General features: G+C 31.8%; 1 long non-coding RNA gene across 1 annotated transcript; it reads right to left on the reverse strand.

The window, feature by feature from the left end:
• Window positions 1-1,113: 1,113 nt before the first annotated feature.
• LOC128559876 (uncharacterized) lies at window positions 1,114-7,558 on the reverse strand. Its single transcript, XR_008372696.1, has 2 exons — window positions 5,925-7,558; window positions 1,114-3,878 (listed from the first exon to the last, which is right to left on the reverse strand). It is a non-coding gene; the product is annotated as an uncharacterized LOC128559876 (long non-coding RNA).
• Between the last annotated feature and the right edge of the window lie 3,250 nt (window positions 7,559-10,808).

Genomic DNA, 10,808 nt, shown 5'->3' on the forward strand with positions numbered 1-10,808 from the left:
TTTAAAAGTATGATTGTATCCAATATATTTTGGTCACATAACATCTGCCATGATCCAAGTTTTATGAAAAGAACGTCAAAAATCTCATGATAACCAAAACTACTGCGTATTAAACATAATTTAGTGATATTTGCAATTTTGCACAGCCCAAAAAATACAGACGTTAATGACTTGACGATGTCACTGTCACCGTGCAGAGTATTATGACTTTTACACAAAATTTAACAATAAGTTTTCCGATAAATTAAGCAATCAAGTATATATTATTATGATCATTTCAGTCAATAAAAATGTTATTATCAGCGCACGTATAAATTTTAACAGACGACAAAAATTAAAATGGCGCATAAAATTAAACATTCTTAGACAAAAATGAAAGTGCGCTAGCGAAATCAATCTGACTAAAGTACATCTCCTATATTACGCTACGCATAGGATCTGAAAACGACCTATTCATTGCCTCGTTCTGACGGCTCTTTCGCTAGCCAATCAGAGCCTAGCTTGCAACATCTTGCAAATCTACATGTAGCATTGACTTTTGATATTTACAATTCTTATGTCGTTATGTATCAGATAGCCGGTTAGCTCAGTCGGTAGGCCACTTGCTTTGTAAGCGAGGGGTCCCGGGTTCGAGTCCTAGAATAACCGCATATTTTTCTTATCCTTTGACAATCGAACAAGTCGTCTGATTGGATAACATAAAAATAGCAATACTGGAAATCCAAAATATACAGAAGACGAATGTGAATAGGTCGTTCTCAGATCTTCGTTTAGAAGATCAAGTACTTTAGTCAGATTGCTAGCGAAATCAAACGCAGATAAACGCAAAGAGGAGAGTCACACAATGTAATTTATGTAAATTTTCGAAAATGATGTAAATGTAAAGCAAAATAATTTTCGGATGAATGAAAGAGCTAAGTAGATTTACCACCCCTCTGTTTTACAATATAAAATGGTAACTTCACATCAAAAAGGATCATCGGGTTGATATTCCAAATTTTAAAAAAGGTCTTCATGTTTAAGAAAATACATAGCTTCTATAGTCATGTTTATCGTATTTAAAACAACATCTGTTAGATGATGCAATGACATTTCTTTTTATATAAATAAGTGTGTCTCGTTTTTATATCCAAACGACTCTGTGAAAAAGGGTATTCAACTGGAGCCTGATTACCGAGTAAATAGAGATTTGCGGTTTACAGAAATGACTCCAATGGCAGTTGCAAAAAAGTGGTACACAGCAGCTTTTCGTTCTAAAATAACTTATACATGCTGCATATGAAATTGCCACTTTGGAGGGATTAATTCCTGCAGGTATGCGGTACTGTGATAAGAAACATTCTTTGCTCAACGTTTGAGATTCATTAACTAACTCTCAATTATTTCAATTCCATGCATTTTGTGTTAACGCCACATAAACCCTGTCTTACTTATTTAAAGGCGTACAAGCCTATTCTTTTCTTTCACGCTTACGTAAGAGAACATGTAAGAAAAGAAAGAATGCCATTGTCGTTTTAAATAAACTGAAAAAAAGGAAGATATGTTTCATTGTTACAGTTCATCTCTTGCATCTACTTGTAATCTATTATTAGCTCAGCAGGAAAAAACAAAATACTTAAAATCAGGAAGTTTTCCTTATTACAATACATCTCTATCATCTACTTAGCTCAACAGGAAAAAACAAAATACTTAAAATCAGGAAGTTTTCCTCATTACAATACATCTCTATCATCTACTTAGCTCAACAGGAATAAACAATGTACTTAAAATCATTCTGGTCGAGACATATTCTCTACATGGTGATTTATGTATCACGTTTAAGCTCACTCGTCGTCCACCTCTGATTCATGCGGGAAACTTCTTTCAGTCACTTCCAGAGAATATAAGAATTACATGTACAGTAGCTGCTATACATGTATGTTAATACTGGTAGGATTCGGGTAAGGAATCCAGCAACACTGTTAATGTGAGCTTAAGGAGGTAGGTTACCTTCATATTTGTATGTGCGCATGTCCAACCGGAAGCTAACGTGACGATTTACGACAACGTTTACGACAAACTAAATGTGTTTGTATATTCATTCTTCTGAAAACAAATCATGAACTTGTCTTCGATCTGATGCTTTATGGTTTAATAATGCAGAAATAATGAATAAACTGCCGCAGAAACGCTTCAAAACATTGTTGCCTTAAAATGACGTCATTGACGTCATGACGTTACGTGTCAGTTACCGCGCAAAATTAATAGCTTTTATCTTGAAAGTACGTAATTCTGTACATTTTCTTTATTTTAACTATTTTCAAATAACCATTATTTGCTGAAATATTTTTATGAGTCTTTTGCTCTGAATAATAATCAAAATTTTGCTTCTTTTATGTAGTTATATTGAAATGTTATGCGGAATGTAAGAAAATGGATGATGGCAACCAATGTTATTTGGAATATAGTTGGGTAAAAGGTTACTTGTTACGGCCATTTTCAAATAAAAAGTCTAGCAGTTTGATTTGTAATACCTATTTTTCAGGTTCCATTGATAATTTGTTACTTACATACTAAAACTAAGATCTAAAATTGTTCAAATTTCAGTAGAAAATTGTGGTTTCTTAAATTGAATTGATGTTACCATGGAAACGAAGCCCGTGACCTATGTATCTAAATGTAAAATTCAAAAGCGTTGACACTGGTCTATTTCAGAAACACAGCTTCGGCTTTTTATTTTCATTTCAACAATATCCATGAGAATAATAGCAGCACGCTGAACGATTTTTCCATGAAAAATGGCAGACGAGGGGTACTGCTGTACGTATTCTAAGCTATGAAATTTGTTTGAATAAATGCAAATAGCACGAAAATGTAACCTACGTTAGAAATAATATGTTTTAAAGCTACATCAACCAGAAAGATAATCTTATTCAATATTTTTTTAAAGAAATTACGATAAACAGCAAGATATAAGCTATTTTAAACATCTCTGTTGCCATGGTTACTTTAAAATTTAAGAAAAATAGGGTACCATATAAAGTGCTTGGTATTTTGCTAATAATATTACCCAAATATTTCATGTTGGTCATTAACAGAATGGCACTGAAGCCGTCGAAAACCCCTATTTTTATACATAGTTGTTTAAAAATGAGAGAAAATGCGTTACCATGGAAACACGAGCCCCGCGACATATACATTTTAAGCTTATATTAGAAAGATAACGTGCATACCAGTAGAATTATCAATTATGCAGACTTCTACGGATATCAATGAAACTAAAATACACTGAAAAGTGTTTAATATCCGTATTTTCCTTCTTCTTTCAATATGAAATACCTTTGGAGGGTCATGTTCTTCAAACCTGGATAAAAATTGAACTTGAAGGGACAGAGACAAACGAAATTGAGATTGTAGCAGTTAAAACTTCATATTACACGAAATACAAAAACATGCTGCGGTTCAACTAATTTGAATTTACCCTTGTAACAAGGTATCCTACCTCCTTAACACCGTATGTATATAAAATGCAGTTGAAAAATATGATTAAACCCATTAAATCATCAAAATATTTTTCATTGCACCGTATGCTCAATACAACTTCTAGAGAGAGACGGAAATGTATTTATTGTACAGAGGTTGTTGCTCTTGAGAAGTTAATTTAACTGCCTCGATGGCCTAGTGGTAGAGCGTCCGCTTCGAGTGCGCGAAGGTGTTAGATTCTCGGCCGCGTCATACCAAAGACGTGAATAATGGTACCAGTAGCTCCTTTGCTTGACGCTCAGTATTAAAAGGGAAACTGGCTTCTCTTCTCTCATACCCTCATGGCGAAGGATTCCATCAGGAATGAGTTGTCGATAGTGATTAGTATAAGTTGTAGAACTTGTTTCACAATCGAACTTAAATAAAGTAGTATACTGAACTAAGTTAATTTACTATGAATTAAATGAGAAAGAAAATATTGTCTTTATAGCGAGGTATTCGCTCTTCAGAAGTATATTTATCAGAGATTATACTTTAACTTAAATGTTCTTGAGAAATATCGTTAAATCCCGTTAAAGATAAAATGTTTTCTTGCAGTTTTACAAAGGCTGAAAGTAACTATACTTGTTTCATACATATAGCTAAGTAAATCATCTTTAATATTATGATGGCTATATTTAAGCAGTTGTTGTATGTTGAGTGTCACATCTATTGTTTTACTGTATTTTATGCCTTAAATGCAAAAGAAAAACGAACGCATATATTGGCGTGTAGAATTTACTTGTGTGAGCGCTAAAATGATATATTGATTTAGAACGTACTTGTAAATAATCTTAATAAATACTTAAGGTGGTACTTAATCAATATAAAAACTCATACATACATACATACATACATACATTCGAAGGGAAATTATTTTGCTGAAAACAGACATATTTTGGATAAAAGTTTTGGGAAGTAGTAGTGCATTCTTAGTAGGGCAGTAAAGTGTGGCAATATGTCTCTGTAAATCACTACGCAGTCACAACTGATTTGCTTTTGATTCCTAAAAACATGGCAGTTTCTAAAAGTTTACATAACAGATCTGAGCACTGATCCTGTTAGCCTGAACGTTATCTTTTAAATTTTATAGCTTGTTTAGCAGCGAAATAATTCTAGTTTAATATCGTATATTGTCTAACAGACAATGTCTACCAACGGATTATGCTTTTCATTTCTCAGTAACAGTTTATTTTCGCACAAGTTCATTTCTTCTTCTTTTATAGCATCATTATACTTTACGTGATTTTGTTACTAGACTATTTAACAACAGAGGAAAATTATATGTTATTTTACATAAAGTTTATGGGAGACTGACGTTGAAAATCCAGTAAACTGGAATTGCCGAACTGTGTATTTTTTCCACATTTATCTACTGCTAAGCATATGCAACTATCTGCTTATGATCAGTTTTATGAAAGTTTCATTTACAATATAAAAAAAAAATTCTACCACATGCAAAACAAACTCTATTAACGCATCAATTAACCAGAACGTAATCACTAACGTCAGGATTCTCTAACGGTTTTCGACGTCATCGACGTACATTTGGCATCTTTTGAGTTTTCTGTTGGCAGCAAAACTGTGTTGGTTTATGAATTTTCAACATCGTAGAAAACATACTAAACTCGTTTATGTGTTCAATGACGGCAATAAAGGATTTAGGTTACATATTTTGTGAATTAAACTTTAAGCTTTTGAAATTTTCCAAAATCACATTGAATGTATGCTGTTAATGAAAACAAAATGTATATCAAATGTTTTAAGGATAAAATTAGAAAATGCGAATAAATAATACAATATACAAGTGGCTTTATTATAAGTCGGATACAATATAACCTGTTTACATTAACCCAATAACTAACTAACTAAGATCACAACTGAAATTTTGAATTAGCTAATACCAAAAAGATACAAGATGTACAATAATAAACGACAGGCCTAACAACACGGAATTAGCAATTTATAAAATTATTATACATGTAATTACAGTTTTACCTTTTGATGCAGCTATTAAAAGGCAATTTGATGACTATTATCAATTTGCTTATCAATGATCTATTGAACATAATATAAAATTGTGACAAATTTAATATGATTTTGAAATCCAAAAAAAGATATTTTTATAGTTGTAGGGACACCACTTGTAACGTTTTATGCTTGAGTAATTTTCTTAACATGGAATTTCTATTAACTCAGTCTGTTTCTAAGGAGAGGACAACCGTTAACTATTAAAGCTTTCTATCCAATTCCTTAACTTTTAGTTTGTAAATGGTAAATGTAACATGTTGAAGCTAACATAAACAGTTTTGTTAATGGGTGGTTTAACAGATATTTCTTACAAATATATCTTTCCTTATGATACATTAAGGCAAACACATTCGCAAGATCACTGAAAGATTAAAAAAACTAAATTATCTTACTTGCATGAAATATATAAGTCTTTTAACTTCCTCAACTATAATATATAAGTATTTTATCTTCCTCTTCTTTCACATATGATTATTTTAACTTCCTCCTTTATCCAGTGAAATACTGTTAATTTTTTAACACAACATGTGTAATTCATTGCAAGTGAATATCTATATAATGAAGTAATAAACTGTTTATATTTACAACAAGCAATTCCTATAATGAAAATTGCATAGGGCACAATTTTAACGTCACCAGACTTTTTACTACCTTCTAAAGTGGAATTAAAGTGCGCATGCTCAGTAACATTGCGCATGCTTGCTTACATTGTGCTTTGTTACAACGGAGGTGTATATAATTATCGTTGGCAAACAAATTAAACCTTGTTTGTTTTTATTATACTTCTTTCAAGCAGAACTCATTGTTGAAAAGGTATTTAAAAAAGCAAAACCGATCTATATCTTAACGTTTACGTTTCGGGATTTAAAAGGCCTTTCAGATTTAATGTTTTAATAACTTCAAGTTACAATTATTACATTGCAAAAAATATTTACAGTTCACAGCTTTTGTATCGATATATACACTTAACTGAACTATTCAAAAGTGTTTTGCACATTTTTAATCAGGTTATATATTTTTATTCATTACTTGGACAAAGGGTTGTTATATTCGCTAGTGAATCCATTCAATGTATAATTAAGTTCTTCTTAAATTGTACCAGAAAGCGGGGGCATATTAAACATTTCCTTATCTGTCATGAGGAGACTTAATCAAAACAACTTTTTTGCTTTGTTGTATTCTGTGCTTATGTACATATGTTCTTATTTACCCAGATTTCACAATAGGTTTGACAGAGATTAGCCTTGGATCCAGACGTTGATAGGTTCTTGCTTTTGCATATCCCGTTTTCATAATATTTCACAAGCAATAAGGCAATGTTTGCACTTTTTAAAGAATAAATAACCTTGATCTTCTAGTGGATTTTCAGTTAAAACTGTTGGATCACACCATCTAATCCATATAATACTAATTTACGGATGCGAAGTGTGGGGCTATAGTAATCTAGACATGATGGAAAATAAAATGTCCATTATAATTTCTTACGTAAAGTAGGAAACTGAAGGAGCAGTACCCCTAGGCATATGCTGTATGCAGAATTTGAGCGGTACCCAATTGAAATTACCATTAAAGCAAGAATGATCAAGTTTTGGAATAAAATAATCTTATCCAAGCATTCTAAAATTGCCTATATTTGTTATTAGAAGATGATACCGTCTGCACAAGCTTTTAAATGGTCATTAAGGGCATCCTAGACAATACGAGCTATTCCTGTTATTGGCTTAATCAGGCTACAATAAATTGCAAATGTATTTATATCTTGGTTAAAATGTTCTAACAGATCAACTTAATCAGCGGTGGTTAACTTCTCTAAATGGATCCTCAAAAGGCACAGGCTGTAGTTAATTTAAAGATAACCTTCTGATGGAAAACTATTTGTTATCATTGCCTTGCTTGCTTCGACTAAGTCTCCTTCGTTCCAGAACAGGAAACTATCGATTTCCGGTTGCAACCTGGCGCTGGCGACAATGCTATGTTGCACATGAGGGGCGAAAGTGCCCATGGTACCCACTTTACGACATGGGGATTGAAATGCATTACCTGTTAATTTGTCCTTTCTTTAAGCCCTTAGGAATAGATATATCCCTCGTTGATTTTTCCATAGACCAAATATCCTGAAATATAAAGAATTGATGACATGCAAAAAATGTAACAATTATTCATAATAGTTGCTTATTTGTTAAAAATGTAATGTGAGAATTTAAGTAATTTTATATTTGTATACTTACCTTTCTTAAACTGTGTCCATTATGTACCAAATGAATTTAACAAGATTTAAGTAACCCGTGTAAGTCCATGCATTCCGAACTCTTGTTCATTTTATATCAGTTAAGAAAAGAGAATAAAGTACATTCGTTTACACATAATTTACATGCATATAAACAGATAATATAATAGGTTGACTGTTCATTGAAAAACTATGTTATCTCCCTATATAAATCAATATGGTTAGCATAGTGTTGCGTTGAACCATCGATGTGTACTGGTTTACCTGGCTGGCTGTGGTCGTTAATTCGTGTACAGACAAAATTTCAAATTAAATTTACATTTGGTTGCCTTTTGTGTCTAATGCAATTACCAGGAACAATTTCGACAAAACTTCCTTAAGATTTTGTAGTATACATATTGTACTTCAAAAAGAATTACATTTTGTCTTTGTAATAAGTGTTATAATGGAGTTTAACTGCGTGTAAGATTTCATTTTTTTTTTGAGTAAACTTTCGGTCTAAACAAGACTCAAACATATGATGAGCGGCGTTTGTACTACAAATCATCATATGCTTCTATGTTGATGATAATTGACCAACTGTTAAGGCTTAAGTGCAAGAGAAAAATTATCGGCCTGAAAATATGAACGGACATTGAGTTGTGATTGTGGCGATGCCTTAATCCATTTTTATATCAACATAAGGAAAATGTACTTTCGAACTTATTTTGTTATTACAATGTGTGATAAACACATTTCGGTAGTAGCCTCAATTCATAAATAAACTATAGATCCTCGCCCGCCCTACGAACTCGTCCAATCAAAACCGAGTATATACAAACCTAGGTACGTCTATAGTACACAATAAGAATAACGTTCCATATAATTTAGAAACAATGTTTTTCAACTTCTATTTTTGTTTTTGCGTTTTATTCCTTTTTGCTATTGAAATCTGACATTATATTTTTGATATTCTTCATCGTCTAATATCAATTTCTCTATCTAAAATGTGTTCTTGTTTTGATCACTTCCCCTTCAGAACCGTAAAAATGAATATTACCACTCCCGTATGAACTTATGATCATTTATGTGTATGTATTTGTTCACATGTATTTACAGCATGCAAACTGTGACTCTAAATAAAGGTATTGACTTGACTTGACTTGAATAATATTTCAGTAAAACCTTGAATAAAATTAAATCATATGTTCTCTAAGTAAACACAAATAACACTGAGCGGAAAATAAAGCTTTTGTTATTGAAGCCCATATTATGTGACACTTTAAAAATACCATTTGATTGATATCTATGTAAACAAAAAGAAAATACAAATATATAGTTACTCACAGTGCTCTGTCAATATGAAACAATTCCTCTGTCTTTACAACAAGAGTGGGGAAAACAGAATTCTTGCTCATGAAAAATCTTATTTTGTATGACAGTTTTATTTTTTGTTTAAACATTACCAGCATGTGAACCAACTCAGTGAGCTGCGAGTTCGATCCCAGTGACAATGTAACCAGACAGAGTACAGTCGAAGTCATTTTTTGACAAACCAAATTTTTTTGGGAAGTTGTATGTAAGGTTACATTAGTTAAGTTAATTGTTAATTAACTCTTGATTCATAACCTGAATAGTGCTAAAATGGCATACAACTGTGTTAAACAATAAACAACCAACATCTGTCAGATTGAATGTTCTCAAGTTAAATAAAAAATATATGTACTGGTACTGATGATAAACCCGGACAAATGATAAAGTCGAACACCTTGGAAATATTCGATTGCAATCGGTTATTTATAAAATTGAACACACCATCTAATAGTTTCCACTTACAACACCAACTGGTGTAAACAAAAACAAAATTGGTAAATATTCTGTATAAATAAATGACTTACATAAATTTGTATAAAATTTTTTTATCCAAAATTACTGCGGAAGAGGGTATTTTTCGCGCATGCTCACTGTCGAAACATGAAGGCCTGACATTTGTTAACTTTTCATTACTTGATCAGGAATGACTGTTGCAGCTTTTTGGGGAAAGTTTCAATATAATAATACTAAGAAAATTTTGTAAATGACAAAGGGTTCGAATTTATCATCAGTCAACGTTCATAAAGTCCCCTTTTACATACCACTTTCAGGCCCTCACTTCGTGTAGTTTGCTTACTAAATATCAATTTGAATTATGTAAAGTTTTCAGCAAAGGTTAAGTTTTATTTTGATACCGACCATTGATTTCAATTTGCAGAAATAAAAAGTTACAGGTAAAAAACCTCATTTTCTGTTCCGGTTTATCATCAGTACCAGTACAGAAAATAAAAAAACATCCAAGATAATAATCTGGTTTTCAAAGTTTATTGTCCGTTCTATACATGTTTACATACATAAAGCAATCATTATACATGGAACATACATGCATAGCCAATCTATTAAAGATTTGTAACAGACAATTATTAAAACATTTTACATAGTACAATGAATAGCACACAAATACAGTCCAAACTCGATAACCCGAACTCGCTTAAGTTGAACTCCCGCTTAAGTCGAACATATCTTTCAGTCTCAATCTAAATTTATTCCAATCTGACTTTGTTTAAATTGAAAATGTTTAAATAGAACCACGACTATTTAAAGTCAAAGTGTTTACATTGGTCCAACCGACTTCGAGTTATAGAGTTTCAGCTGCAATATGAAACTACTTGATATATACATATCAAACAGATAAAATTCAAAATACCCTTGTTAATCTTAGTTTAAAAGCTGCCTTAAAATCTATTTACTTAAAACACTGAATTATTAATACTATGGCAATAAGCTCAACATTACAAAATGGTATAAAATAATGGAACATGTTTGGTCAGACCAAACATATGTTAGATTAACGAGAGCATTTTGAGTGATAGATAAATATCATCAATACTTTTAAACAATGGATAAATTTACACTGGCCTAAAATAGTTTGACATTTAAACATTACTTAGTAATTTTACTATATACATGTCATTTATTAAGAAATTGACATCTTCTACAGCAGGTTTTTGCACTTAATCTCAATAATGCTGGGTTT

The sequence above is a fragment of the Mercenaria mercenaria genome, chromosome 10 (genome assembly GCF_021730395.1).
Source record: "Mercenaria mercenaria strain notata chromosome 10, MADL_Memer_1, whole genome shotgun sequence".
NCBI classification, from domain to species: Eukaryota; Metazoa; Mollusca; class Bivalvia; order Venerida; family Veneridae; genus Mercenaria; species Mercenaria mercenaria.